We start from the raw sequence: 17,393 nt of genomic DNA on the forward strand, positions 1-17,393 counted from the left end.
CAGGCAAATGCACAGCATTAAAAAACACCTTACTGGAATATTTCCCAATCCCAGGTATGCAGAGAAGATACTAATACTGGCCAACCAGGAAAAAAATGGTAGTACGGTCAATTCAATGTACATAAATTCAACAACCTAGAAATACACACTAATAACTATAAAATTTCAGATTACCAAGACCAACCAAATATCAAAGAGAAAACTTAAGTATTCCTATAAAGAAATTGAACTCATGGTTAAATACCTCCCAATAAAATAAATCTATGGGCGCAGATGGTTTCATTAGTGAATGCTGCCATATGTTAAAAGAGAATTAACATCAATTATATTAAACCTCTGGAAGAAACAGTTTTCAACTTATTTTATGATTCCAGCATTACCCTGATGCCAAACTAAGCAAAAATAAACAAATAAAGAAAAAAAAAACACTACAGACCAATAAACTTTGTGAACATAGGTGCAAAAGTTCTCAAAAAATATTAGCAAACCAAATACAATAATGTAGATAAAGAAAAATATATATCAAGCAAGTGGGGTTTATTCTATGAATGCAAGCTTGCTTGATGGTTTTAAAACAATCCTTTAAATCATTTATATTAATTATCTATAAAAGAAAAGCGCATTATTCTATCAATTACTGAGGAAAAAGATTTTGATAAAACTTAACATCCATTCAAGAAAAAACTTTTAGCAATTTATAAATAGAAAAGAACTTCCTATACTTGATAGAAGATATTTCCAAAAAATTCTGCAGCTAGCATCATACTTACCAGTTAATAAACTGAATGCTTTTCCTCTAAGATGGAGAACATGGCAAGAATGTCCATACTTACCACTTCTAATCATCATAATACAAGAAACTCTTAGAAGACCTAAATAAATTGAGAGACATACTTTGCCAGTTGATAAGAATACATACCATAATAAAGATATCACTTCTCCTGAAATTGATCCATATATTTAATCCAATACAATCAAAATAGCAGCATAAAGCTTTTATAAGTAAAATAATGTAAACATTTATATATAGAGAGAGGCAGGTTTCTGGTGCAGTGGTTAAAATGTTGTTTGGGGGGGGGGCGGCGCTGTGGTGTAGCCAGTAAAGCTGCCGCCTGCAATGCTGGCATCCCATATGGGCACCAGTTTGAGTCCCGGCTGCTCCACCTCTGATCCAGCTCTCTGCTGTGGCCTGGGAAAGCAGTAGGAGATGGCCCAAGCGCTTGGGCCCCTGCACCCATGTGGGAGACCCAGAAGAAGCTCCTGGCTCCTTTGCAGCCATTGCGGTCAACTGGGGAGTGAACCAGCAGATGGAAGATCTCTCTCTCTCTCTCTCTCTCTCTCTCTCTCTCTCTCTGTAACTCCAACTTTCAAATGAATAAATAAATCTTAAAAAAATGTTGCTTGGGACATACGTATTCCTGTAAGAATGCCTGGATTAAGTCCTGGCTCCTCCACTTTCAATCCAGCTTTCTGTTGATGGACTCTGAAGTGTTTGGGTCCAGACCACCCACATGGAAGACTCTGATAATGTTTCTCGCTCCTGGATTCATCCTGTCGAAGCCCTGGCTGTAGTGAGCATTTGGGGGAGTGAATCAGTGAATCAGCCTCTCTCTCTCTATCTATCTCTCTGTCTCTGTCTCTCTCTTCCTCTTTCTGCTTTCCAAATTAAAAAATAATGTAACTAAATAAAAAAGTATATTGACAGGCAAAGCAACTAGAATTGCAAAAATAATTTTAAATAACAATTTTGAAAGAATAACCTTACCTGTTTTTAAGACTTCAGATAGTATGACATTAATGAAGTGACATATACAAATCAATAGAACAGAAAGAAATTCTAGAAATAGACCCACACTACAAATGATTTTGACAAATGTACAAAAGAAACTCAATGGATAAAGTATAGTTTTGCAAAAATGGCATTGCAATATTGAAGTATCCATTTGCAAAAATGAACACGAAACTCTATGTTACACTTCATGCAAAACTTAACTCTAAGTAGAATATATATCTAAATGTAAAATTAAAGCTATAGGGACTGGCACTGTGGCATAGCAGGTACAGCCACCGCCTCCAGTGCTGGCATCCCATATGGGTGCCAGTTCATGTCCCGGATGCTCCACTTCAGATCCAGCTCTCTGCTATGGCCTGGGAGAGCCATAGAAGATGGCCAAAGTCCTTGGGTCCCTGCACCCGCGTGGGAGACCTGGAAGAAGCTCCTGGCTTCTGGCTTGAGATCGGCACAGCTCTGGCCATTGTGGCCAATTGGAGAGTGAACCAGTGGATGAAAGACCTCTCTCTCTCTGTCCTTCTCTCTCTGTGTAACTCTGACTTTTAAATAAATGATTAAATCTTTAAAGAAAAAGCTATAATATTTTTAGAAGGAAACCTATGGAGGAAATCTTCCTGACCTTAGGTTATGGGGAGAATCCTTAGACATAACACAAAAAGCATGATTCATAAGAAATGATAAATGGGACCAGCACTGTGTCATAGCGGGTAAAGCCACTGCCTGTAGTGCCAGCATCCCATATAGACCCAGAATCAAGTCTTGGCCAGTCTACTTCTAATCCAACTCTCTGCTATGGCCTGAGAAAGCTGTAGAATTTAATCCTGAATCCACGTGGGAGACCTGGAATAAACTCTTGGATCCTGGTTTCAGATGGGCCCAGCTCTGGCTATCGCTGCCATTTGTAGAGTGAACTAGAAGATGGAGGATCTCTCTCTCTCTCTCTCTCTCTCTCTCTCTCTGCCTCTGCCTCTCTGTAACTCTGCCTTTCAAATAAATCTTTTTTTAAAAAAAAAGCAATAAAAGAAAAAATGTTAAAATTGATTTCATCAAAATAAAAAACTTTTGTTCTGAGACAGTCCATTAAGAGAATGAAAAGACAGATACAGAATGAGGCAAAACATTTGTAAATCACTTATCCAAATACCTTCCAGAATATGCAGAATACACAAAGAACTCTCAAAAGTCAACACTGAGAAAGTAGGAAAGCTCAATTGAAAAATGGGCAGGCCGGCGCTGCAGCTCAATAGGCTAATCCTCTGCCTGTGGCGCCGGCACACCGGGTTCTAGTCCAGGTCGGAGAACCAGATTCTGTCCCGGTTGCTCCTCTTCCTGTCCAGCTCTCTGCTGTGGCCCGGGAGTGCAGTGGAGGATGGCCCAAGTCCTTGGGCTCTGCACCCGCATAGGAGACCAGGAGAAGCACCTGGCTCCTGGCTTCGGATCAGCGCAGTGTGCTGGCCGCAGTGCGCCGGCCGCAGCGGCCATTGCAGGGTGAACCATCGGAAAAGGAAGACCTTACTCTCTCTCTCTCTCTCTCACTGTCCACTCTGCCTGTCAAAAAAAAAAAAAAAAAAGAAAAGAAAAAAGAAAAAAAAAGAAAAATGAGCAAAGACACTTCATTATAGATGATATCAGAATGGAAAATAAATGCATAAATGCTTGAAATTGTTTAACATCATTAGCCATTAGGAAAATGGGAACTAAAACCACAGGGCTGGGCAAGGCCAAAGCCAAGAGTCGGAACTCCATCCAGGTCTCCCACGTGGATGTAGGGGCCCAAGTACTTGGGTCATCTTCTACTGCCTTCACAGGCACATTAGCAGAGAGCTGAATCAGAAGTGGAGCAGCTGGGACTTGAACCAGTGCTCATGTGGGATGCCGACGACTCAGGTGGTGGTTTTTTTTTTTAAATTTTTTTGACAGGCAGAGTTAGACAGTGAGAGAGACAGAGAAAGGTCTTCCTTTTGTTGGTTCACCCCCCAAGTGGCCGCTACGGCTGGGGTGTTGCGCCGATCCGAAGCCAGGAGCCAGGTGCTTCCTCCCGGTCTCCCATGAGCGTGTAGGGCCCAAGGACCTGGGCCATCCTTCACTGCCTTCCCGGGCCACAGCAGAGAGCTGGACTGGAATAGGAGCAACCAGGACAGAATCCGGCGCCCTAACTGGGACTAGAACCCAGGGTGCCAGCGCTGCAGGTGGAGGATTAGCCTAGTGAGCTGCGGTGCTGGCCAGGTGGTGGTTTAACTTGCTGGACCACAATGCTAAACCTGATGAGTTTTTATAAAGTTAACTATAAACTTAACACATGACTTAATAATATCACTTCTTGAGTGCTTGCCCCAAGGAAATTAAAACTTATGTTCACACAAAAGCTTGGGCATGAGGTGCAGGTATTTGGCACAGTAGTTAAAACACTGCTTTTGATTTCTGCATCTCATCAGAGTGTGTGGTTGAAGTCCTGATTTCTCCACTCCTGATTCAGCTTCCTGTTAATGTACACACTGGGAAGTAGTGGTGTTGACGCAAGTACTGGGGTTCCTGTTACCTATGTGGAAGATCCAGGCTGAGTTACAGGCTTCTAGTTTTGGTCTGACCCAGCCCTGGTCGTTGCAAACACTTAGAGACTGAACAAGCAGAGGGAAGATTCTCTCTCTCTCTCTCTTTCAAAAGTTAAAATTAAAATTAATTAATTGAAATAACTGGGGCATCAATGTTCAGAGCAAACATATTGATAATCGCTCAAAACTGAAGGCAATCAAAAATCCTTCTACAGACAAATTGATAAACAACAGCTGTTACATCCATGCATTGTAATTTTAATGAGCAATATAAAGCAAAGAACTATTGATACATGTACATCTTTATGAATCATAAATGCATTATGCTAAGTGAAAGAAAGTGGTCTCACATGGCTATATATTGTGTATATTTGTATAACATTCTGTAAAGGATAAAATGATAGGGAATGAAAAAAGATAACTGCTTGCCAGAATGGTTTGACTAAAAGGGAGAACAGAGAACATTTGGGTAATGATAGAACTTTACTGTGTCCTGATAGTGGCAGTGGTCCCGAGCAGTGGGCGCCCCTGCCTTCCACATAGGTCCACCGTGTCCCACTAGTTCCAGAAGAGTTTCCTCTGCAGTATTTTCCCTAACTCTTCCCTGAAAACTACAGTATCTCCACTTTTATTAAACTATCTTTTCCCGGACTATCAGTGTGCTCCCTCCCTATTCCACCATCTTGGAGGACCTATGTGCTAATTAATTAATGGAGAGTCATTTTTGTAACACTTTCATTAATTTTTTAAAGATTTATTTGAAAGTCAGAGTTCTACAGAAAGAGAAAGGTCTTCCAACCACTGGTTCACTCCCCAATTGGCCACAATGGCTAGAGCTACGCTGATCTGAATCCAGTAGCCACGAGGCAGGAGCTTCTTCCGGGTTTCTCATGAGGGTGCAGGGGCCCACGGGCTTGGGCCATCTTCCACTGCTCTCCCTGGCCATAACAGAGAGCTGGATCAGAAATGGAGCAGCCGGGACTCGAACCAGTGCCCATATGGGGTGCCGGCGCTGCAGGAGGCAGCTTCACCAGCTATGCCATAGCACTGGCCCCACACTTTCATTAATTCTTAAAAAATTCTCTTTTGTTCTTTGCACATATTTACAATTGCTGATTTAAAGTTTGTCCATTAAACTCGACATTTAGTGCCCGTCAGGGTCAGTTTCTCTTGATGGATTTTATTTCTGTTATGTGCCATACTTTCCTGTCTCTTTGCTTGTCTTAAAATTTCTTGTTGCAAAATGGATGTATTAAACATCGTGTTGTGGATCTGGTGCTATGATGTAGAAGGTTATGCCTCCTTCTGCCGTGCCAGCATCTCATATGGGTGCCGGTTCAAGTCCTGGCTGCTCCACTTCTGATCCAGCTTCCTATTGATACACTTCGTAAAGCAGCAGATGATTTAAGCACTTGGGTCCATGTATCCATGTGAGAGACCCAAAGGATGTTTCTGCCTCCTGGCTTTAGCCTGGTTCAGAACCAGTCATTGCAACCATTTGGGGAGTGAACCAGTGGATGGAAGAGTCTCAGTCTCTCTCTCTCTCTCTCTCTCTCTCTCTCTTTCAAATAAATAAATAAATATTTTAGGCAAGAACAAAAAACATTGTGTTGTAGCGAATCTGGATTTCCTCCTCTCCCCTAGGGACTATGATTGTTCCTAATTTTTCAATTGTATGTTTAGTGACTACTCTTAACTAATTCTTTAGAGCCGGTCTCCATATAGTGTGGGCCACTGATGTCTGCTCAGTTTTTATTCCTGCTTTTATTTTTATGCCTAGCTCTCTGGGGAATTCTCCTAGGTTAGTAAAACTTAGTGTCAAGTCAATAATTGCTCAATTTTTTTTCATGAAGAATATTGAGCTAGTAATTCTTCCATTCTTTGCCAAGGTGATCTGTGTGGATTGAAACATTCAAAGTTCAGACAGTTTAGAAATCTTGTCTTCTCTTGTCTATCATTTGCTTCATGCACAGGTTTTCATACTCATAGAGGGACCATTAGCTAACTGAGGCCCTCTCAGTCTCTCTTGAGCATGCACAAGATCCTTTATGCAGCCTTCCAGGTACCCAGGAATATGGTGAAGCTTTCCAAAGTTCCTTTGGCTTACCTCATGCCCCAGATCAATGTTTAAGTCTTTAACTGTTGTTTGATTTTTTAAAAAAGTATTTATTTATTATTTATATATTTATGAGAGAGAGAGAGAGGTAGAGAGATATAGCTAGAGAGAGAATCTATCTTCCTTCTGCTGATTCACTCCTCAAATGGCCACAACAGCCGTGTATGGGCCAGGCCAATGCCGAGATTCAGGAACTCCATCCTAGTCTCCAATATTGTTGGAAGGGGTCCAAGTACTATCCTCTTCCTTCCTAGGCACATTAACAGAAAGTTGAATCAGAAGTGGAGTAGTGAAGCTTGAACGAGCACATGAATATGGGATACTGGTGTCACAAGCATCAACTTAACATCCTACGCCATGTCTCTGGCCCCATGTTGCTTGCTTTTTCAGTTAGTATGCAGACATAGAAAGTCTAAATTGAATTTTTTTGGTCAGAAATAAAAAAATGCTTTCTATAACTTCCTAGGGATGGGACATTTCTTCAGAAGTCAAGCCTGCACTGGCCTGTCTTCTAGCTGCAAGGCTGTATGTATGACTAACTGTAAAATGGAGTGAGGAGCATGGCTTAGATAGCCCAAAGTTAAAAGGTCATGGGCCTCACTCTTCTTATGATGATCAGTATTTTTCTTGAAAAATATTTTTCAATTTTTATGTGCTTTTGGCTGATTCATAGGATTCTAAAAATAGTTGTTCTCTGATGATTTCCCATTTTCATTATTACGGTCTAAAGGGAGAAGATTTGCAGACATCATCACTCAGGAAATTCTGGAAGTCACATCCTACCTTCATATTATTAACAGTGTCTTTTGAAAAACAGAAGGTTCTCATTTTGATGAAGTGCATTTTACCATTTTTTTTCTTTTGGAATTGTACTTTTGGTGTTCTCTCTCAGAAATATTTGCTTCATACAGACTCACCAAGATTTTCCAGGACTTTTAATCAAGAAGTTTCATAGCTTTAGGATTTTACATTTGGAATGTAAAAGACCTAAATTAGATACATTAAAGGGTCTCCAGTTTCCCTTACATTTTTCCCTTTCTTTCCTTTTCTTTTCCTCCTCCTCCTCCTTCTTTTCCTCCTCCTCCTCCTCCTCCTCCTCCTCCTTCTTCTTCTTCTTCTTCTTCTCTCTCTCTCTCTCTCTCTCTCTCTCTCTCTCTCTCTCTCCTTGCTTGTTCCATAAATATTGAGTAGCCAGCAAGTCATAGTGACATATCTGATGGTTATTGGGATTGCATCTATCATCCAAGCAAGAAGCACAAAAGCACAACAATCGCCAATGGCAAGTTTCGGTTAAAGATGAAAAATTCTGCCTAAGCCCAAACTCCAAAGATATGCATTTAATTTTCTTTTTTAATAAAAATTCTACTATTGTTTTAATTGGAGAGTCACTAGATTTTGAGGTACTATTTAGCATACCAGCTAAACCTCTATGAGTCATTTTAATAAGTTTCTTCTAGGAAGATCTATCATATATTTTAAATTATTTTTTTAAAAATTTTAACTTTTATTTTACTTTAGAGGCACAGAGACAGTGGGAGATAGACATAGAGTGACCACTCTCTTCTGCTGGTTCACTCCCTAAACAACAGATAAGACTGGGCCAGGCTGAAGCCAGGATCCAGGAACTCAATCCAAATATGTTTGAATGTCCACTAAAATGGAATTAGTTCAAATGCCCATCATGAGTAACATGGAGATATACTTATAGACGGAGATACACTTGGTGGTTAGTATATGCAGATTCCGTGTTTGAAATTCACCTACTTTCTAAACTTCATTTGTAACCACAAATCAATACAGGCATGCTTTCAGGGTCATTCACAGACATATATAGAATAGAGAAAAATTTGAGTTGCTCAAAGCACAATTATGTCCTAGCCAAGGTCAAAAAAGGTAAAGCTCTGATTTTTTTGAGATTTCTTTTATTTATCTGAAAGGCACACACACACACACACACAGAGAGAGAGAGAGAGAGAGAGAGAGAGAGAGAACCTTCCATCTGCTAGTTCATTCATTACAATGGCCACGGCTGAGCCAGACCAATGCCAGAGCCAGGAGCCAGGAGTTCCGGGTCTCTCATATGGGTGCAGGGTCTCAAGGACTTGGGCTACCTTCTGCTGCTTTTCCAGGTGCATTAGTGTGGAGCTGGATTGGAAGTGGAGCAGCCAAGACTCAAACCTACACCCATATGGAATGCTGGCATTGCAGGTTGTGGCTTGATCTGCTCGGCCAGAGTGCTGGCCCCAAGCTATGACTTCTTGTTTCAGCTGTAATGTTACAAGCAAGTGCCCCTCTCTTGATCTATTTAGTGTCACATATATAGCACTTTTATGTTTTTGGATTCTGATTTTGCACTAAAAATGGACCTGACAGGCCGGCGCCATGCCTCAATAGGCTAATCTTCCACCTGCGGCACCAGCACACCAGGTTCTAGTCCAGGTTGGGGCGCCAGATTCTGTCCCAGTTGCCCCTCTTCCAGTTCAGCTCTCTGCTGTAGCCTGGGAGTGCAGTGGAGGATGGCCCAAGTCCTTGGGCCCTGCACCCGCATGGGAGACCAGGATAAGCACCTGGCTCCTGCTTTCGGATCAGCGCGGTGCGCCGTCGGCAGTGCGCCAGCCACGGCGGCCATTGGAGGGTGAACCAACAGCAAAAAGGAAGACCATTCTCTCTGTCTCTCTCTCACTGTCCACTGCCTGTCAAAAAAAAAAAAAAAAAAAAAAAGGACCTGAATAGAGTGCTGAAGTGCTGTGTGCTCTAAGTGCAGTATGGCTGTGTTGTGCAATATGAAGAAAACATGAGTGTCTGATAAACTTCATTCACATATGAGTAATAGCACTGCTGTCCATAAATTCAATGTAATAAATAAAATATATAAGAAATAAGCTGAATTAATCATAAACAAACACGAAACAAGGTATGTACTAAACTGATGAAAATGGACCAGAGGACTGCAGAAATTTGACCCTGTATTTCTATTTTCCCTGGAAGCAATGTTACAAAAATAGCATAATTCAGTGCTTTCAGTGAGTTCATAGACTGTAGCTCTCACAATAAATTTCTGGAAATATTACAGTCAGACCAAAAACAGAAGAAAGAATTAGAAAGCTAAAAAAACTGGTTGGAGATCTACAAGAAACTATCTAACGACCCAACATATAGATCCTAGGAGTTCTGGAACATGAGGAAAGAAAAGATTAGAAGGACTTTCTAATGAAAGAATAACAGAAACCTTCCTCAATCTGGAGATAAAAAGAGACATCCAAGTACAGGAAGTACACAGAACTCCCAATAGACAGGCCGAGAAAAGATCTTCACCACAAAACACATCATAGTAAAATTCTCCACATTAAAACATAAAGAAAAGATCTTAAAATGTGCATGAGAGAAATGCCAAATCACATTCAGAGGATCTCCAATTAGACTCAGCACAGACTTCTCATCAGAAACCCTATGGGAAAGGAGAATGGTGAGATACATTTCAAGTCTTAAAAGAAAAATCTGTCAATCCAGAATACTGTACCCTGCAAAGCTCTCATTTATAAATGAAGGAGAAATAAAGATTTTCCACAACAAACAGAAATTGAAAGAATTTGTAAATACTCACTCAGCCCAACAAAAAATGCTCAAGGATGCACTGCACAGAAACAGGAACATCACTACGAAAAAGTTGAATGCAGAAAACGACCCAATAAAAGCTCAAAGGAAAAACAAAATACAAAATTAGGACTCTTTATGGAAACATGGCAGGGCAAAGTTGGTACTTAAAAATAGTCACCCTGAATGTAAATGGTCTCGACTTCCCAGTTAAAAGACACAGACTAGCTGAATGGGTTAAAAAAGAAAACCCTTCTATTTGCTGCCTACAAGAAACACATCTGACGAACAAAGATGCATACAGACTGAAAAAAAAATGATGGAAAAAGTTAATCCATGCTAAGTGAAACCAAAAAAGAGCTTGTGTAGCCATCTTAATATCAGACAAAATAGATTTTAACTCAAAAACTGTTAAAAGAGACAAAGAAGGACACTATGTAATGATTAAAGGATCAATTAACAAGAAGATGTGACTATTAAAAATGTATATGAACCTAATTATAGGGCACCTGGCTATTTAAAAGAAATGTTAATGGATTAAAAAGGAGATACAGACTCAAATACAATAGTAATGGGGGACTTCCATATGCCACATTCAGCAATGGACAGATCAACCAGACAGAAAATCAACAAGGAAACAACAGAGTTAATAGACACTATAAACCAAATAAACCTAGCAGATATCTACAGAGCCTCCCATCCTACAGCCACAGAATACATTTTTTCTCGTCATTGATTGGAACTTTCTCTAAGATTCACCATATGCTAGGCCATAAAACAAGTCTTGGGAAATTCAAAAAAATTGAAATCGTACCATGCATCTTCTCAGACTACAATGCAATGAAGCTGGAAATCAGCAACTCAGGAATCTCTAGAAAATATGCAAACAGATGGAGACTGAACAACATGCTCCTGAATGAACAGTGGGTCACAGAAGAAATCAAAAGAGAAATCAAAAAATTTCTGGAAACAAATGAAGATGACAATACAATATATCAAAACTTATGGGATACAGAAAAAGCAGTGTTAAGAGGAAAGTTTATATCAATTGGTGTCTACATAAAGAAACAGGAAAGGCATTGCTGGCACTGTGGCATAGTGGGTAAAGCCGCTGCCTACAGTGTCAGCATCCCATATTGGCACCGGTTTGAGTCCCGGTTGCTCCATTTCCGATTCAGCTCTCTGCTGTGGCCTGGAAAAGCAGTATAAGATGGCCCAAGTACTTGACCCCTGCACCCGCGTGGGAGACCCAGAGAAGGCTCCTGGCTGCTTGCTTTGTATCAGCATAACTCCAGCCATTGTGGCCAACTGGGGAGTGAACCAGTGGATGGAAAACCTCTCTCTCTCTCTCTCTCTCTCTCTCTCTCTCTCTCTCTTCCTTTCTCTGTGTAACTCTGACTTTCAAATAAATGAATAAAACCTTTAAAAAAGAAATTGGAAAGGCACCAAATATATGAACAATCAGTGCATCTCAGGGATCTAGAAAAACAACAGCAAACCAAACCTGAAACTAGTAAGAGAAAAGAAATAATTAAAACTAGAGAACAAATCAACAAAATTGATACCAAAAAACAATATAAAAGATCAGCAAAATGAGGAACTGATTTTTTGAAATAATAAGCAAAATTGACACAGCATTGGCCCAACTAACCAAAAAAAAGGAGAGAGAAGACCCAAATCCATAAAATTAGTGATGAAAAAGAAAATGTAGCAACAGTCAACATAGAAATAAACAAAATCATCAGAAACTACTACAAAGAACTGTCTGCCAACTTTCTGAAGAGGTAAGTTTATAGCAATTGGTGCCTACATAAAGAAATTGGAAGGCACCAAACAAATGCGCTATCAGTACATCTCAAGGATCTAGAAAAACAAAAACAACAGCATACCAAACCCAAAACTGGTAGTAGAATAGAAATGATTAAAATTGGAGAAGAAATTAAGAAAATTGAAACCAAAAAACAATACAAATCATCAGCAAAATGAAGAGCTGGTATTTTGGAAAAAAAAAAAAAGAAACAAAACTGAGACACCATTGTCTCAACTACCCAAAAAGGAGAGAGAAAACTCAAGTCAATAAAATTAGATTCAAAAAAAGAAATGTAACAACAGACACCACAGAAATAGAAAGAATCATCAGAAATTACTACAAAGAGCTATATGTAAACAAACTGGGAAACCTAGAATAAATGAATAGATTCCTGGACACATACAACCTACCTGAATTGAGCCATGAAGACATAGATAAAAAAAGACCTATTACCAAATGGAAATTGAATCAGTAATAAAGACCCTCCAAACAAAGAAAAACCCAGGACCTGATGGCTTCACTGCTGAATTCCACTAGACATTTAAAGAGGAACCAACTCCACTTCTCAATTTATTCAAAACAACTGAAAGGGAGGGAATCCTCTCAAATTCTTTCTATGAATTCAGCATCACCATAATTCCTAAACCTGAAAAAGAACACCATTGCCCCACCATTCTGACAGTGTGGGCCTCACAAGATGACCCCACAACCGGTGCCCAAACAGGGACCTGAACTTGTAAGGTAGGCAGGGGTGGGGCCCTCCCTACTAGGTGAGGTGGCATCGCCCATTGGTTGGGCCCCCAACCCCTCTCTGCTAGTTTAGAGGGTATCTCTGTCCTGTTTTAGGGGCCCACCACAGTCATCAGCTCTCCATGTGAATCTTCTTTTGCTCCCCTGTGACTGCCCCCGTTAAATTTCTCTGTCTGTGATCCTATCTTCCTAGCTCTTTCTTTTGCTTTCCTGTTTGGCTGCTTACTTTTTTTTTTTTTTGGACAGGTAGAATGGACAGTGAGAGAGACAGAGAGAAAGGTCTTCCTTTACCGTTGGTTCACCCTCCAATGGCCGCTGTAGCCGGCGCGCTGCGGCCCGCGCACTGCGCTGATCCAAAGCCAGGAACCAGGTGCTTCTCCTGGTCTCCCATGCGGGTGCAGGGCCCAAGCACTTGGGCCATCCTCCACTGCTTTCCCGGGCCATTGCAGAGAGCTGGGCCTGGAAGAGGGGCAACCGGGAAAGAATCTGGCGCCCCGACCAGGACTAGAACCTGATGTGCTGGTGCCGCAGGCGGAGGATTAGCCCATTGAGCCAGGGCTCTGGCCCCTTTCTAATTTTTTTAAAAGATTTATTTATTTTATTTGAAAGAGTTACACAGAGAGACAAGGAGAGGCAGAGAGAGGTCTTCCACCTGCTGGTTCACTCTGCAATTGGCTGCAAATGCCGGAGCTACACCGATCCAAAGCCAGGAGCCAGGAGATTCTTCTGGGTCTCCCACGTGGGTTCAGGGGCCCAAGGACTTGGGCCATCTTCTACTGCTTTCCCAGGCATAGCAGAGAGCTGGATCGGAAGAGGAGCAGCCGGGACTCGAACCAGTGCCCATATGGGATGCTTGCACTGCAAGTGATGGCTTTACCTACTACACTACAGCACCGGCCCCCTGGCTTCTTCTTACTTTTGCCCCTCAGTATAGGTCAGACCCCAAGTAAGGACCCTAGGCCTAAGCTCGTACAGGCTTTATTGAAAACTCATGGCCCTGAACTAAAACGTGAAGAAGCTAAAAAATTTTGTGAAACCGCTGCAGGCATGTGTCTGTGGCTTGAGGCTGTAGACATTTATGATCACTCATCACCATTTTACATGCTGCCCAATGGCGGGAGGTGGACGCCAGCATATCTTTCGCCTCCAGTTTTACCCTATAGTTACTGCCATCTTGAAAGGCTTAGCGTCCCCTACTGACATTTTCCCAACATCCATGCCACTGGCCAGACCTCAGTGTTCTACCTCAGATGCTACAAACATCTACGGATTTTCATTAGTGGGCTTCCCCTCCCCTGACTCAGACAACGATTCTGACTCAGAGCCTCCCCATTAAATCAAAAATCAAAACTAAGAGACCGCAGGCCTGATGGGGGATCAAACAGGAGGGGTGACCTTGGCTTCTGCTCCCCCCACCTCGCCCGAACCTCCCCCATCTTCTTAGCCCCTGTTAACTTGGCCATCATTTCCTCCTCCTGGGGAACAGGGAAAGCCTTCTCCTTTTCATGTCTGACTCCCTCCCTTGTCATCTCCGGCTCGCCCCCAGGCTCTGTCACACACCAATAAACAGGTTGAGGTCCGACTGTGCCATCCCAAAACACAAACCCCGCCCCAGCCAGTGGTACCACCTCCTCTTCCTCACTGAGCACCTGCTACGCACTCACCCTCTGTTGCTCAAGTTCCTTGGGGCTGTTTTCAGCCCAGGGCCACTTCTGTTGTGTCCCCGCTATGAGGCTCTGACTCCTCGCTGTTTTTCAGCCCACTGCCCCCCACCACCCCGCCCTGGGGATCTGAACTCCTCCCTCCCCTGTCAATACTCTGCCAACTCCTCAATTCCCAGTGTTATCCCCACGATCATTCCACTCTTAAGGATCTGCATGAGACAGTGTATAAAAATGGTCCTCGTGCCCCCTACACTGGACAACTACTGGAAACCATAGCCATTGGCCTTCACTGTCCCCAGGACTGGAAGGACCTTGCATGGGCCTCTCTGGAGCTTGTGGATTTTCTAAAATAGAGGACCTTCTATTACGATGAATGTGAACAGCAGGCAGTTCACTATTTGTGAGCTGGGGGCCTCTGCCAGGCCACTCAGAGTCTTCAGGGAGAGGGCCCTTGATCAGACCCCATCGTGTAGGCTGAGAGCCACCCCCCCCCCGATTCTTTGAATGGTAAATCTTTGCACTCTCCGAGCTTGGCATAAATCTCTGGTAGGAGGGGCTACGGTCAGGCTCCAAGGGCTATGTCAGAAGGCCTCTGAGGATCTTCCTGACTTCCTTCCCAGAGTGGAGCAGGCTGTACAGGGCAAGGTCACTCATGAAGAGGACAAGAGGGCCCTGATCCGCGACCTAGTGTGGGAAGGTTTAAACAAAGAGCACCGTGCTGCGATTGCCCTGGTGCATATGAGGCTATTAGACGAGTGGATGCTAGCATGTCAGGATATTGGAGTGCACTCTTCTCAAACCGAGAAGCTCACCCAGGTGCCTAATGCCTGGACAGAGACGCTTTCCCAGGCTCTGACTGCTGTGGTGTGGGTTTAGGACCCTGCGGGAGTGGGTGGACCATGGACCCCTGATATGCTGTGGCTATGGAGTGCAGGGCCATATGCGATATAATTGCCCTGTCACAGTTTCTCTGGGTTGCACTCCACAGCCTGTTCCTCAGGCTGCTTCTCCTCCCTCTTTCACTCTCGTTTGGTGTGTCCCTGCTGTAGGGACGGCTACCATTGGGCGAAGGATTGTAGGTCCCAGTATGACAAAGAGGACAAACCTTTAAATGGGTATTGGGGCAGCCCCCAGCCCCATCACCTCAAGGGGGACCGTCCTGCCATTCCAACACTGGATGATTCAAATGGGAATAGATGCCACTGGGGCTTACTGGACCATTCTTCTGGAGTCACAGATTAAGCCTCGCATACATGTTTGGATTAATGGTAAGGGCTTCAAGGGCATAGCTGACTTAGGGACATATGTCACCATATTGAGAGAGAAGGAAGTTCCCTTGGAGTGGGAAACCATCTAGGGGTGGGGGGACTTTCTCTCAGTTGTCAGCTAAAATGCCCTGTTACTTGGAGAGACCCAGATGAATGCAAAACTGCCCCTAAGGTTATTGCTCACCTCTTGTCCTATTTCCTTGTTATGGGACTCCCACTTTCCATAAAATCCTACAAAGGCACCACCTACACATTCAAAGCCTTCGCCTCCTTTTGTGTCAAGTACGCCATTTGTCATATCACAGGCATATCCTATAACCCCCAGGGCCAAGGCATTGTAGAAAGAAGACATCAGGACGTTAAGACCAAACTTGAAAAACAGGATGGAGTATGGTAACCCCGCAAGCACATTAACTTTGCTCTCTTAACCTTAAATTTATTTTTTTAAAAAATTTATTTGCTAATTTTAAAGTCAGAGTTAAACACAGAGAGAAGGAGAGGCAGAGAGAGAGAGAGAGAGAGAGAGAGAGAGAGTCTTCCATCCGCTGGTTCACTCCCCAGTTGGCCACAATGACCAGAGCTGGGCTGCTTGTAAGCCAGGAACCAGAAGCTTCTTCCAGGTCTCCCACGTGGGTGCAGGGGCCCAAGGACTTGGGCCATCTTCTACTGCTTTCTCAGGCCATAGCAGAGAGCTGGATTGGAAGTGGAGCAGCTGGGACTTGAACTGGCATCGATATGGGATGCCAGCACTGCAGGTGGCAGCTATACCTGCTATGCCACAACGCTGGCCCCCATCTTAAATTTCTTACAAGTTTAACCCTCTGGAGAGCCGCCAGCAGTGAGACACTGGAGACTTCTCACAGGCCCAACCCTATTGCCCCTGGTTCAATGGAGGGACCCGACCACCCAACAGTGGAAGAGGTCTGATACCCTTATAACAATAGGAAGAGGTTTCACTTGTGTCTTTCCAGAGATCACTCCACAGCCTCTGTGAATACTAACCTGAAATGTCAAATCAGCCAGCTCCCGGCCGGCGCTGCGGCTCAATAGGCTAATCCTCCGCCTGTGGCGCCAGCACCCCAGGTTCTAGTCCCGGTCGGGGCGCCGGATTCTGTCCCGGTTGCCCCTCTTCCAGGCCAGCTCTCTGCTATGGCCCGGGAGTGCAGTGGAGGATGGCCCAAGTGCTTGGGCCCTGCACCCGCATGGGAGACCAGGAGAAGCACCTGGTTCCTGGCTTTGGATCAGCGCGATGCGCCGGCCGCGGCAGCCATTGGAGGGTGAACCAACAGCAAAAAGGAAGACCTTTCTCTCTGTCTCTCTCTCTCACTGTCCACTCTGCCTGTCCAAAAAAAAAAAAAAAGAATCTGGCTCCCCAACTGGGACTAGAACCTGGGGTGCCGGCACCGCAGGCGGAGGATTTGCCAAGTGAGCCGTGGGGCCTGCAAACGCTGCCTTTTTTTTTAAACCAACAATAGCAATATCTATGAACCTGAGGCATAAATCAAGTCTAATGAGACTTCCTGGAATTATTCCCTTTCTCTGACTGATGATCCTGTATGCTTCCGGCTCTTTTCAAACAGCTCATCTTTCTCATGCGATATCGACACTACTTATAATAGCTCCATGTCGCCTTGCATCTCTGTCAAACCAGCCCAAAGTTTAGAACTCCTTGGGTGGCCCTCCTCGTACAACAGCCTTTCATCCTTTGCCTTCACTGCCAGGTTCATGATTCCTTGCTGTTTTGGGAAACTTCCCAGAGCAGGACATGTTGAACTGCTCTAGCTCCAACCTTAATTGTATTTTGACTAACTGCTCACGCTCTAACTCCTCTCTTGATTTTCTTTTCG

Source organism: Lepus europaeus, chromosome X (genome assembly GCF_033115175.1).
Source record: "Lepus europaeus isolate LE1 chromosome X, mLepTim1.pri, whole genome shotgun sequence".
Lineage (NCBI taxonomy): Eukaryota > Metazoa > Chordata > Mammalia > Lagomorpha > Leporidae > Lepus > Lepus europaeus.